This window comes from Vulpes lagopus, chromosome 5 (genome assembly GCF_018345385.1).
Source record: "Vulpes lagopus strain Blue_001 chromosome 5, ASM1834538v1, whole genome shotgun sequence".
NCBI lineage: Eukaryota > Metazoa > Chordata > Mammalia > Carnivora > Canidae > Vulpes > Vulpes lagopus.
This window is the reverse complement of record NC_054828.1, coordinates 99,201,016-99,215,596: the sequence shown is the minus strand read 5'-3', so window position 1 is coordinate 99,215,596 and position 14,581 is coordinate 99,201,016.

Sequence of the window (14,581 nt, the reverse complement as noted above, 5' to 3'; positions counted from 1 at the left end):
GGCAGAGGGAGAAGCAGGCTCCTCACAGGACCCTGATGTGTGACTCGATCCCAGGTCCTGGGATCACAACCTGAGCCTAAGGCAGCCGCCCAACCGCTGAGCCACCCAGGGGTCCCATGGACCACAGAGTTAAATTTAAAATGTAAAGTTATCAAGTTTTTAGAAGAAAATATAGGGGAAAATCTTTGAGACATATGGCTTAGTGAAAGGTTCTTAGATATTACCCCAAAAAGCATAATACAGGGGAAAAAAACACCAAGTAGTAGACTTCATCATAATTGAAAACTTTTGCTCTGCAAAAGGATGTTAAGAGGATGAAAGAACAAACTACAGGCAAAGAAAAATATCTGCAAACTGTATATCTGACAAAGAACTCGTATCTAGGATACGTAAAAACTGCCACAGCATACAGACTTGTCTAATCACTAGGTTGTATACCCGAAACTAATGTAAAATAGAGTCAACTACACTTCAGTTAAAAAAAAGAAAAAGAAAAACCCTGAAAAATCAACAGAGATTATAAAAACAATCTAATTACAAAATGGATAGACATGAAGAGATGTTTCACTGAAGAAACTAAACAGATGGCATATGATCACATGAAAAGATGTTCAACATCTCTATAGAGATCAGGGGGATGCAAATTAAGACCACAATGAGCCTTCACTGAACAATTATTAGAACAATTAAAAAAAATAGTGGCAATAGCAAATGCTAGAAAGGATGCAGATAACTGGATCTCTTATATCTTGCTGATGGGAATGTCAAATGCTATAGACACTCCAGAATACAGTTTGGCTGTTTCTTAAAAACTAAACATGCATTTACCATATGGCCCAGAAACTGTAATCCTGGGCATTTATCCCAGAGAAATGAAAACCTATACATGATTGTTCATAGCAGTTCTATTTGTAATGGCTAAAACTATGGAAACAACCAAAATGTTTTACAATAGGTGACTGGCTAAACAAAATGTGGGTACATCCATACCGTGAACAATAAAAAGGAAACAACTTTGGATATCCACAATAACTTGCATAGATCTCAAGGGGATTATGCTGAGTGAAAAAGGCCAATCTCAAAAGGTCACATTCTGTATGATACCATTTATAGAACATCTCAAAATTACAGAGATGGAGAACAGATTAATGGTTGCTAGGGGTGACAGATGGGGGTTTTGGTCTTTCACACAAGTGAAAGAAAAAATCTTTTTTTAAGCCACTGTTATTTTGGATCCCTGTTACTTGCAGCCATACATGATCTGAACTGGTAAGTCTCCAGCTATAACACACTTTAGTTCCCTCCTCCATCTCAGTCTCATTCAGACTTCCCTTCCTCTGTCCAACCTGTGGATGTTGGCATCTCTCAAGGCATGCTCCTTACCTTCTTCTCACTCAGTAGTATTCCTAAGCAATCTTTTTCATGCATGATGGTTTAATTATTACCAAAGAAAGAAGTCTCTCATGAATCCAAGTGACTATTGTACATCTCCATTTTGATGTCTCCAAAGCACCATAAACAATATGTCCAAGACTGAGTTTATGACTTTTCCACATCAGACATGATCTTTGTCTCTCCGGCAATGTCAGGACCCTCTGTCCAGCTGGGCAGTTCCCAAACCAGAATTCAGTCTTTTTGCTTCCCACACTCTCACTTCCATTTCCAACCCATCTTCATGTCCTAGCAACAGTACCTCCCCCAAATCTGAATTGTTAGACTTCCCAGCATCCAAAGCCAAATGACTATTATATTCTATCCGGCTGCCTTCCTGCTATGCCTTTGTGATGATTTTAAAATATGTCCACAAATTCTCTGATGCTCCTTCATAAATAAGGGGTATCTATTTCCATCCCCTTTTCCGTGGGGCTGAACTTAGTGACTCATTTCTACGAAATAGAGCGTAGTGGATGACCCTGCCTGACTGCGAGGCTAGTGTATTAATCTGCTGGGGGCTGCCATAAGATTGGTGGCTTAAAGAACAGACATTTGTTTTCTCACAGTTTTGGAGGTTGGAGATCTGAGATTAAGATGTTGGCAGGTTGGATTCTTCTCAGGCCTCTCTCCTTGGCCTGTAGATGACTACCTTCTTACCGGCTTTTCACATGGTTGCCCCTCTATGCATGCACCCCTTGTGTCTGTGTGTCCAACTTTCCTCTTCTTATGAGGACACTAGTTACACTGGATTAGGGCCCACCCTAAAAGCCTCATTTTAATTTAATTACCTCATTAAAAGACCTATCTCCAAATACAGTTCTGAGGTACTAGAGGTTGGGACTTCAGTGTTTGAGTTTTGGGAGGACACAATAACAGCTAGGTAATAAAAGGTGGTAGAGCCTCTTTTTGGCCCCCTCAAGACAAGTGTATCTGTCTGAGTCCAATCAGGAAAGAAATTCCATGATAATTTGAACAGATTTAAGTTTAATATAAGGAAGTGTTAACTATAACGGGATCGAGCCATGAGGGATTGCCCAGTAAGACTCTGAAGAATATAAAAGTATCAGATACAAAGAGAAGTCAAACCCTTAAGACTAAACCCAAGGAAGAAACCCGCCAGGGCTGAGATCCAGACCTTGTTGGAGACAGCAGAGATGTTTAGTGCTAGACTGGTGAAATCAACTAGAAATCTGGAGCTCACTTAAAATCAGCCCTCTAGGGTACTGGCCACATTTTACTGCAAGCACTCTGTTATAAAGCCACTTGAGGGATGGGGTGCCAAGGAAGGCTGCTGGCCACGGGGGCTACTGGTACCAGGTACTGCAGGAGCGGGCACTGGGGAAGTGGGGAATGCTACAGGATCCTGGTGCTGGAGAAGTTGCCCATGCTGCAGGAGTCTGTCTAGTGAGAATGCTGAAACTAGAAAGCAAAATCCTTTCCTCCTAAAATGTCTCTCCAGTGCCCTCTGCAGACAATGCTTCAGCGTCAGCTGGCAAGGAGAAAATATTTAAAGAGCCTGCATCCATTTTTATAGAGTAGGCAAAAAAAGGTGAATCTCAAGCTGCCAAACAATAAATAGGTAACTGACACAGTCCAACCCTTTGACGACCCTGCTTCCATATGCACCCTTGACACACATTTGGGTTCTGTACATCAAGAAAACAACTGATTGTTATCTAATATGGGGTTATGCTTCTTAGGAGTGAAGAAGGTCTCACTCTTTCCCCAAGAGTCATGGTATCCATCACCGGCTATGTTAATTGTTCCTTAACTTTAGCATCAGCTCTGGATTAGAATATTCTGTTGCCTAAAATGTAAAATTAAGTTCTGATAACTGGTGTATAAAGGAAAATTGGCAAGGAGAGAAGAACAAATGGTTAGCCTATCCAAACATAACAGTCAAATAGAAAAGCAAAACTTCTCACAGAACTAGAAGAATCCTAAAATTAGTATGGAACCATGTAAGATTTCAAATATCAAAGCAATTTTTTAAAGGAAAAACAAAACTGGAGGTATCACATTTCCAGACTTCAAGTTATATTACAAAGTCATAGTTTTCAAAACAGTATGGTACTGGCATAAAAAGAGACACATAGATCAATGGAATAGAACAGAAAACCCAGAAATAAATGCACAACTATATGGTCAATTAATCTTTGACAAAGGAGGAAAGAATATGCAATGAGAAAAAGACTGTCTCTTCAACAAATGGTGTTGAGAAAATTGAACAGCCACATGCAAAAGGATGAAACTGGACCACTTTCTTTCACTATACACAAAAAAATAAACTCAAAATGGATCAATACCTAAACGTGAGACCTGAAACCATAAAAATCCTAGAAGAGAGCACAGGCAATAATCTGACATCAGCCACAGCAACATTTCTCTAGATATGTCTCCTGAGGCATAGGAAATAAAAGCAAAAATAAACTACTGGGACTACATCAAAATAAACAATTTCTATGCAGCAAAACTAACTATCATAAACAAAACTAAAAGGCAACATACTGTATGAGAGGAGACATTTGCAAATGATGTCTCCAATAAAGAGTTAGTATACAAAATATACAAAGAACTGATACAACCCAATAACCAGAAAACAATCCAATAAAAAATGGGCAGAGACATGAACAGATATTTCCAAAGAAGACATCTAGATGGCCAATAGGTACATCAAAAGATGCTCAACATCACTCATCATCAGGGAAATGCAAATCACAACTACAGGGAGACAGCACCTCATACCTGTCAGAATGGCTAAAATCAAAAACACAAGAAACAAGTATTGGTAATGATGTGGAGAAAAAGGAACCCTGTGCACTGCTGGTAGGAATGCAAACTGGTGCAGCCACTGTGGAAGAGTATGGAAGTTACTCAAAAAATTAAAAATAGAACTACCCTATGATCCAGTAATCACACTACTGAGTATATACCCAGAAAATACAAAAACACAAATTATTCAAAGGAATACATGCACCCCCTATGTTTATTGCAGCACTATTCACAATAGCCAAACAATGGAAGCAGTCCAGGTTTCCATCGACAGATGAATGGACAAAGAAGTGGGGTGTGTGTGTGTGTGTGTGTGTGTTGCGCATGTGCGTACACAATAGAATATTATTTGGTCATTAAAAAGAATGAAATCAGGCAGCCCAGGTGGCTCAGTGGTTTAGTGCTGCCTTCAGCCCAGGGTGTGATCCTGGAGACCTGGGATCGAATCCAGGCTCTCTGCATGGAGCCTGCTTCTCTCTCTCTCTCTCTCTCTCTCTGTCTCTGTGTGTGTGTGTGTGTGTGTGTCTCATGAATAAATAAAATCTTTAAAAAAAAGAATGAAATCTTGCCATTTGCAACAACATGATAGAGCTAGAGAAATCAGTTAGAAATAAGTCAGTTAGAAATAAGTCAGAGAAAGACAAATATCATATGATCTCATTCATATGTGGAATTTAAGTGACAAAACAAATGAGCAAAGGAAACAGAGAGACAAACCAAGAAACAGACTCTTAAGTGTAGAGAACTGGTGATTACAAAAGGGGAGGTGGGGGATAGGGGGATGGGAATTTAAAAGTATCATGATGAAAAAAATGATTAAAAAATCAATGAAGAAAAACTCAAAAAAAGAAGCAAAACTACTACAATTCTTTCTGTAATTTGTCACAAGGCTGTAACCAATATTGCTAGCTTTCTTCTTTCACTGTACATTCTGTATTTCCCCTGCCCTAAATGAGAACCTCAACTGATCAAGGTTCTTTACCTAAAGGAGTGACCTAAACTCTCATTCCCAAAAGGTTTGAGCCCTCAGTCATCCTGCCTATTTTGGTTTCTATACTTTTTCATTAACCTTTGATATTGTTGTATTTTTCATTAAACTTTACTACTAATATGGGTCCTGTAAGGCAAATCTCTGCCCCTTCCATGATGGAGCAATGTAATCCATCTGCCACCAGATGGCTAGCTGGTGCCCACAAGTAATGGTGCCATACCAGGGATTAGCACTTGTCTCTGCAGATTAGCACTCGGCAGCAGTGTTAGATCAGTCTTGGTTAAGAGGAAGTACACATTGCGGAGACCATGCCATGGACCCTATTCCTGCCATCCCGGTCACTCTGTTCATGGGCCCACTGAGCAAGCACTAGGGTGGCGGGGAGTGAGGCTAACTAACATTCAGAGTATGCCATTTTTGTCCATCTATTTTTAAGTGTCTCCTCTGCAACAGATGCCTTTTGGTGGGCATTTACATGTACACTATCTTCAAAGTCTGTGTCCTTTCAGGGAGGTCCATCCGCATACCTCTTCTCCAGACTTACTTTTCATCAATTGTGATGGTAATTTACTTATCAAGCTGGCTTGGCCATGGTGCCCAGAACTTTGGTTAAACATTATTCTGTTTTTGTGAGAGTGTTCTTTGGATAAAATTAAGATTTAAATCAGTGGAGTCTGAGTAAAGCAGACTGCCCTCCACAGTGTGCATGTGCCATTCCATTGAAGGCCTTAACAGAACAAAGACTGATACTCACCCACTCCCACCAAGAAGGAATTTTGCCAGCAGATGGCCTTTCAACTCAAACTGCAGCTCTTCTCAGAGTCTCGAGCCTGCTGGCCTACTCCATTAGATTTTGGACACACAAAGCCTCCACAATCGTATGAGCCAATTCCTTAAAATATCTATCTATCGGGGCACCTGGTGATGCAATCAGTTAAGTGTCTAACTCTTAGTTTCAGCTCAGGTCATAATCTCAGGGTTGTGCAATCAAGCCCCATGTTGGGCTCCACACTTAGTACAGACTCTGCTTAAGTTTCTCTCTCCCTCTATGTGTATGCTCACTCTCTCTAATAAATAAATCTTTTAAAAAAAAATCTATTCATCTACCAATGTTGGTTCTGTTCTCTAGAGAACCCTATTACCTCAATCTTCCATTCCTGTTCTTTCCAAGTCCTTGACCACATGGCCAAACCATTAATGACTGAATCTCGAGTCAATAACCAGTAGATTCATACCTCTGGCCATTTCTCACTCCAGAAAATCAAACATGTTGCCCAAAGTTCCAACCACAAGGAAGATTTTTCTTTACCACTGACCTTCAAGGTCATCCCTGAATGAGAGTCATGTTGTGCTGCCTTCTATCTTTTGGGAAGTACTAGCATCAAATCATCCAGATCCATCTGTAAACTATGCTTGAGTTTTTTCATCTTCAATAAACTGATCCCAAAGACCATTCCAGGAACCTCTGCATATGGAGAAAAAGCCCTGCATGGGCAGCCCCGGTGGCTCGGCGGTTTAGCGCCGCCTTCAGCCCCGGGTGTGATTCTGGAGATCCAGGATCGAGTCCCACGTCGGGCTTCCTGCATGGGGCCTGCTTCTCCCTCTGCCTGTGTCTCTGCCTCTCTCTCTCTCTCTCATTAAAAAAAAAAAAAAAGCCCCGCATGTGGGAACTGGAGTTGGTGTGAAAAGAATCTACTTCAACTGTTCATGCAACTTAGTTGTATCTTCCACACCTGCTTGAGCTTGGACTCTTAGCTACCATTTCTATTTGATGCAGATTGATGCTGCACACGTCCTACGTTATAACTGGGGGGCTCAACAACACCCAGATTATTTGGGAAGCTCAGAATGCACGGCCACCTAATATCCCATGATTAGGTGCTGAGTCTCTAACAAACCCCAACAGCAAGCCAGAGCTGTTCTCAAAGTGAGAATAGATATTTCACAAGAGGGTATATAGATGTGCTCCACAGTCCTAGAACCTGGACCGTGATGATTCTCTGATCCGTGCTTTCCAAAGGCTCCATATAGCATCCCTATTTGCCATAACCTTCAATTATCAGATGACTCCCACCCCAGCCACTGTCTAACTTAAGTGCAAGAGAGACCCTGCACAAGCATCACTGAGAGATGTGGTAACAACCAAGGACTGCTATGCTGCAGTAGCAGACCACAACAGCCCCCTCTCTGGTTTCCCTGCATCTTCTCTGGCCCCCTCCAATTTGGCATCCATGCTCTGGCCAGAGGGACATTTTCAAAACACTGACTTGACAGGACACTCATCAGTGGCTTCCTGCTGCTCTCGGGCTGAGGCCCAAGCCTTCAGAGGACCTCTCCATTTTACCTGCATTTACACTCAGGATTCCTGACTCCAAGCCCCATCCATGTAGCCCAGTTCTGGGTAGCACTGTCTCCCTCCCACACCACAGCCCTTTAACCTGGCTCACTCCTACTCTTTCTTCAGGTTCAGCTCAAATGCCACTCCTTAGGAAGCCTCCTGAGGTCATGTGGACTGTTGTAAAGTTCTCGCAAAACCACAGACCTCACCTTTGTGATTGTAGCACTGATTGTAAAGTTTTTAAAAAGATTTTATTTATTCATTCATGAGAGACATAGAGAGAGAGAGAGAGAGACAGACAGAGACACACAGGCAGAGGGAGAAGCAGGCTCCATGCAGGGAGCCTGACGTGGGGCTCGATCCCAGGACTCCAGGATCCCACCCTGGGCTAAAGGCGGTGCCAAACCGCTGCGCCACCGGGGCTGCCCACTGGTTGTAAATTTAAACGCTTTTGAATGAGTTACTTTATTAATGCCTTGTCTTGAAGAAATTGTAGGCTCCACCAAGGAAGGGTTTGTCAATATTCTGCCATTTTATCCTCAAACACCAGCAGAGTGCTGAGTGTACAACAGTTGTTGCTTGTTTTTTCAGGGAACAAATGAATGATGAAGCAATGGGCTGGGGGCTAGGATGGGTGGGAGCTGGAGTGAAGATGCCTGTCTCACACACAGGGGACGTGGCCTGGGGTGGGGGCAGGAGACACAAGTTAGAGACCACGGTCTCCTCCTTCTGGGCCCCATTTGCTCTGTGCACTCGGGGCTGGGGAAGTTTGTCAACAAAGCAGGGAACTTGAGGATTTCACAATACTGGTTGGGCTGGCAGTTGGCTGTCCGGGACTGACGGCTTGCTCTTTGGGGCTTTATTTTTAGTTTCTGGAGATTTTACTGTATTTGGTAATTTCTCAAAACCAGGAAAAAGTACCGCCTGGCTTCATTTGCTCTCCTCCTGGGTCAGGACAGCCAGAATTGCTCAGGAAAGGAAAAATGGAAGAAAGAGGGACTGGGCTTGCGTGAGTGCTCAGGCTGAGGGACCCTACAGTGCAGGCCTGAGGAGATGTTTCAAAGAGACTCTGGTGCTGTGGGAGGCTCAGGGCTTTGACACCTGGCCCTACCCTGGGCTGTCTGCTGCCGCCTCCTTCCCTTGAACCTTCAGTTCCGCAGCCTTACGGACCACTCCCTTCCCCCATGTGCCAGCCACAGTGCCGCTCCTGGGCCCCAGGAGGGAACACGATGGTGCCCGCTTCCAAGATGCCCACAGTCTGGCAGGAGAGACAGCAGCAGGCGCGCCGGCCCTGGACCCTCCTTCCTTCAGGGCCTGCTGGAGTCTGGAGAGCACGTTCACCACCCCGCCGCTGGGCTTGGTGTTACGGGCCACAGCAACTGAGAATTTTTCAGTATAAATGCCAGTCAACCCAGTTCTAGCTGGCTAAGGGGTAGGAGGTGGGGGGGGGGGTGAGGAGGGGATCCCTACTAGTGGCTCATAAGCAGAGTCTAGAGACTGGGAGGGGCTTATTAAGGTAGCTTGATTTTGAGCTCAAGGGCCACCCCCCACCTCCACTCGCCCTCCCCGGGCCTCGTTTTCTCTCTGCACCCCTCAGCCAGGCCATCTCCTGCACAAGCTTCGCTCCTGCTGCTCCCCGCAGGGTCAACAGAGCCGCAGGAACAGCTACACCGCTAACTCACCCCCAGCTTCCGGGAGACGGCGGCGTCTTTCCCAGCATGCCCAGCACGTGTCTGCCTGGACCTCATTGGCTGTAATCGGGTCAGGTGCCCGCCCCTCGGCCAATCACAGACAGGGAAAGGCATCGCCGCGATTGGCTTAGTCTGGCCTTGGAGGTGATGGGGCCCTCCAGGCTTTGAGGAGGAGGAGTGAAGGAGGTCTCCCCAGGGGAGGCTCGCAGGTTACCGCCGGCAGAAGAGGGAGGCTGCCCGGGAGGTGGAAGGCAGGCGACCTTCCTCGTCCCCATGGTGCCCAGGGACGCCGTAGACGTAGACCCTGCGTTCACAGGAGGACTCGGTAATGCTCCAAGCCAGCTAAGAGAGCTGAGGAGAGGCGCCCTGTGTCCAGATCAAGGTGCAGGGTGAGTTAGAGGGAAGCTGGGGCTTCCTGCTGGAGAAACGGATGAAAAAGTACATGGCAGTTGTCAGGGAGCCCTGTTCTAAGACTGATGGCGCTCGGCAGTCAGGACAGCCGCCAGAGGGAGGCTTGTGGGTTGGACAGTCCCCTGACTGGTGCCACCGGCACCCAAGACAAGGCTGCGCCCAAGTGCCTGGTCAGAAGGAGCCTGAAGCCCTTCCAGGGCCTCTCAGGCCAGTCTCATTACACTGCCCTTTCTCTGGGACCTCTCAGCTCTGAGGAAGATCTAATTAAACCCTATAAGATCTTCCCCTTTAAGATATGTGCAATTTCTTGCATGAATGGGGAGGGATGTGGGTGCAATGGGCAGAGAGTTTCTTACAGATCTCATCTTGGCCCTGCTTAGGGAGAGGTTACTCCTGGCCACACTATCTCTGGTTCTGGCCCGCAGGCACCATTCTCTGTGCAGATTGGACCCTACCTATACCCCACTCTTCTCTAATCTCTGAACCCTGCAGGCAGCTAGATTCTGCCCGTTCTCTTTACAACACGCTAGTTCAGACAAAGTCCATGTGATTCTAGCTGGCCCATGTGAAACCAGAGAAGACTGGCCTCTGGTATGCCCCTAATCTGAAGGGTTAGGGCTCATATGAGTGGGCGAGGGGGCAGGGAGGGGGGCCCAGTACCCACTTTGGGTTGGCAGCAGTGTCTGGAGGCCTTGGAGGCTTGTCTGGGATGGAGAAGGTTAATGGGGCATTGCAAAGAACAAGGAACTGTGTCCAGGATGACAGAACTTGGCTTGAGGAGGGCCTAACACTAGCTCTCAAAGCCTAACTGACTGCGGCACAGCTCCTGTCTGGACTGTGTCGGGGAAGGCAGGACAGACAGGGAAAAGAGGCTCCCAACCACTCTAAATGGACACCACAAATGTTTATCCTGAGGAAAGTCCCTCAGTTCCTCAGTTTGACCCTGTTTCTAGTTTTACTCACAATTCTATGGGAAGTACAGGTCCTCCAGCAATCCTTCTGGAAGAACTTTGTCCCCCACCCCATGCCCACCTCATTGTGTGCCTCTTGGTAACTTTGCCTCATGATCTGAATCACTGCCTTGGACTTTTTGCCTTCTGGGTCCCCAGAGGACTTGAATTTCCCAAAGGCAGAGACTGTGGCTTATCCACAGTGGTCTCCTCACATTGCAGCCCACACCTGGTGTGTGGAAGGTGTCTAATAAATGTAGAATGATGGCTCCCTTGGTGGAGACTAAGGAATGTGGAACTTGGCAGGGGCAGGGAAGAGGATTACTGGAGTGTCACTGCCTGGTGTGAAGGGGGATGCAGAAAACCACCCAAAGCAGACAAACAATGATTAGAAGCTCACAGAGGAGAGACAGCTCTGCAACTTTGGGAGCCTCTGGGGCAGGGTGAACTTGGACAGTGTTGCTGTTACTGAGGGCTCCAGGGCAACTGAGCAAAGGTTGGCGACAGAAGAGTGCTGAGAGATTGCAAATAGACCTCAGTCCTCACAAGTGTTTATAGGGGAGGGTGTGGTTGTTTCAAAGTTTGGTTGTCAGGATCACACTCTCAGCTGCTTGAAGCCTGCTCTACATGACTCCTTCCCCTAGGGTCTCTGACAGCCTAGATGTTTCTGTGACAAACTATCATCTCCTGTCTGGTTTCTAGGCCCTAAAAGGTGCCATTGGGTTTTTCAAGCCTTTTTCCAGGATCTTCAAAAGCCTCACGGGCAAGGCTAACCTGTGAGCCCAAACATTAACTTACTTGCTGTGGGCTGGAATTAAAGCAGTTCAGTGTGGTAACAGTTATGTAGTCTGATGAGGAGTTATGTGTGTCCTGGTTAATAAAATAGGGACTATGTGTCCTCTCACCCAGCACCCAGCTCAGTAGACTCTTGTGTAATTACTACTTGATCAAGTCAGTTTTCTGAAGAAAAACCATGTGGAGAATGAGGCAGAAATAGGAAAATATCTTTGGGCTGCAAAAGAAAGGACAAGTTGCTCCCCTCCCAATTAGTTTCCTCAGGGAACCTGAGGGCAGGAATTCTGTGAGGAGGCCCATTTGGGGGTGCAGTCACCCCTTGATGGTCAACGGGGAGCACAGCACTTGTAATCACAAGCAAAAGGTGTTCCCAATAAAACCTCCACATAGCGGAGAAAAAGAGAAGCCATGCATCTTCTAAATTGTAGGCTGGTCATTACTCTGGAAAGCTGTGCAGCAGAACATGATGGGCCATGGTATGGGTTCCTAACCCAGTGTCTCAGGCCTCTTTTCCCATTCCCTGTAATAAAGGTAACAAGGAGGGGCTTCCTGGATAGGCCAGTGTGAGTGAATGAGACAAGCCTGGCTACAGGACCCTCTGCCTTGCTCTGTGTCCTCTCTCCTGTCTGGGGCAGGTCGGTGTGACCACTCAGTGAGTGGTGGCAGGAGGATGGGACATGTGGACAGCAGGTTGCCTGATGTGGCCTGACTTAGCCGCCTGGTCCTCGAATAGGCTTTGGAAGTTACCAGGGAAACTGGGAACCAATACATGTTTATTTCTAATATCTGGAAACTCCTTTTGAAACATCTGTCCTTTCTTTGGAGGCCTATTGATAGGAGTCACCCTTCTATAGAAGGGAAAAAAGACACAAAAACTTCAGTAGAGTAAGAAGGATGTTTGTATTTATCAAGAGGCTAGTAAATATTCGTATTTAATCATTGTAACAATTCAGTTGGAGGATTGTTTTTCTGCTCATTTTACAGTATGGAAACTGAAGCTCAGCAAAGTAAACTGATGTGTTTAGGATGAAACAAAGCTCCAAAACCAAAGCATGAACCCTATGCTCTAAATGTCACAGGGCCTCAGAGGCGTAGCATGTCTGGATGTTATGGGAATATGTAAGGACACAGCTCTTCTCTACCTTGGGTGGGGTAGAGGGGAGGAGGAGATTTCCATAAGAAGCCTCCCTCAATCCCCAGCACCCCAACTACCTTGGGCAGCTCCACCCCTTCTAGTCTGGACTTCTGTCGATTACTGGTTGGGAGTCACTTCATCCTGGCCCACAAAGCTGACTGGACTAGCCCTGACACCTGTCCCATGACAGCCAATTCATAGGTTGCTGATGGCTCTGCCAGTGAAAAACCACATCCAGCAGGATGGGGTGACGGGGGGGAAGGATTGGTCTACAGTACAAGTAGTTCCTCTGGGGGCAGCAAGATTGTGCTCTCCAGAGGGAAAGAGGTTTGGTAGCAGAAAGACACACTGCACACGCCAGGGAAGTAGAGGCAGCGAGCAGCCAAGTTCTACAGAGCCAGTGCTTGGAGCAGGGATGAATGGACATATTTACTGCTCTCTGGGCTCTTCATGCTCCTTGCATCTCAGACCTTGTAGCTGGGGGAGATAAAGTAAATCTCTCAGATTTTCTTTAGTGTCTATTTGTCTGAAAACATTTTTATGTTGCCCAGTCTAAAATTCCAGGTTGGCAGATATTTTGAACAAACAGAAGGTATTCCACCGTCTTTTAGCCTCATTGTCACCAATGAGATGTCATTTGTCAGTCTGTTGCTCTTTCCTATCTGGCTGGCTTGGTGATCTTTGTCTTTGGTGTTCTGCAGTTTCAGTATACTATGTCTTAGGTGACAGTCTCTCCTTTTATTTAGCCTGCTTGGAACTTGTTTGATTTTCTTAGTGTATGGGTGTCTGTAATGATGAATCTTCTGTGTCAACTTGTCTAAACGATGGTGCCTAATACTAGTCTAAATGTCACTATGAAGGTATACTGTGATGAACTTACTATTTACAATCAGTAGACTTTGGGGTGCCTGGGTGGCTCAGTCAGTTGAGTGCCTGCCTTTGGCTCACGTCATGATCCCGGGATCCTGGGATTGAGCCCCACATTGGGCTCGCTGCTTGCTGGAGAGCCTGCTTCTCCCTCTCCCTCTGCCTGCTGCTCCCCCTACTTGTGCTCTCTTTCTCTCTCATAAATAAATAAAAAATCTTTAAAAAAAAAATCAGTAGACTTTAAGAAGGATACCCACCAGAATGTGGGTGGCCCTATTCAGTCAGTCAAAAGTCTTTATAAGAGAAAAAACAGGTTTCCTAGAAGAAGTAATCTACCTCAAGACTACCACAGAAATTTTGCTCCAAGTTCTACCCTTCTGGCCTGCCCTGTGAGTTTTGAAGTTACAAGACTGTAACTTCAACTCTTGCCTGGGTGTCCAGCCTGCCACCTTGCCCTGCAGATTTCAGACTTGCCAGCCCCCACAATCATGTGAGTCAATTCCTTAACACTTGTCCCCTTCTGCTGGGAGAATAATGGCTAAAAGTGTTAGTCAAGTCTGGAACTTATTGGCCATTCCCATTTCTTTAAGGGAATCCATTGAGATTGAAGGTTTACTTTCTTGCTCTATATTCTCTATTTACCTCTATATATTCTATTTCTGTTTGAGCTGCAATTTGAATAATTTCTCTAGATTTAGATTTTCAAGTCACTGATTCTTTTGTCAGCTGGGTCTGATTTACTGCTAAACCCATTCCTTGAATTTTAAATTTAGTCATAATATATACTCAGTCATAAAAATATTTTTTGATTCTTTTTTTAAGATATGATTAGGCATTCAATATAGTGTTTTCTACATGCATTTTCAAGTTTGGCTTTTATTTCTATTAACATATTAAATATAGTCATTTCTGCTTGTGTCTGATAATTCCATTATCTGGAGACCTCTAGGTTGTTGATGCAGCCTGTTGTTTCTGGTAAACCTCACTTATGATGCTTATTTCTTTGAATACTAAGTCATTGTTGATTAAAATCTGCTCATTTTCCTTTGACTTTACAGGTATCACTACAAATTACATTCTCAATCATCTTTTCTGTGTGAATTTGGGCTGCAAACTCACATAAAGTTTAGCTCATATTTCCTAATATATATATTTTTAAAGATTTATTTATTTGTTTATTTTAGAGAATGTGAGCAC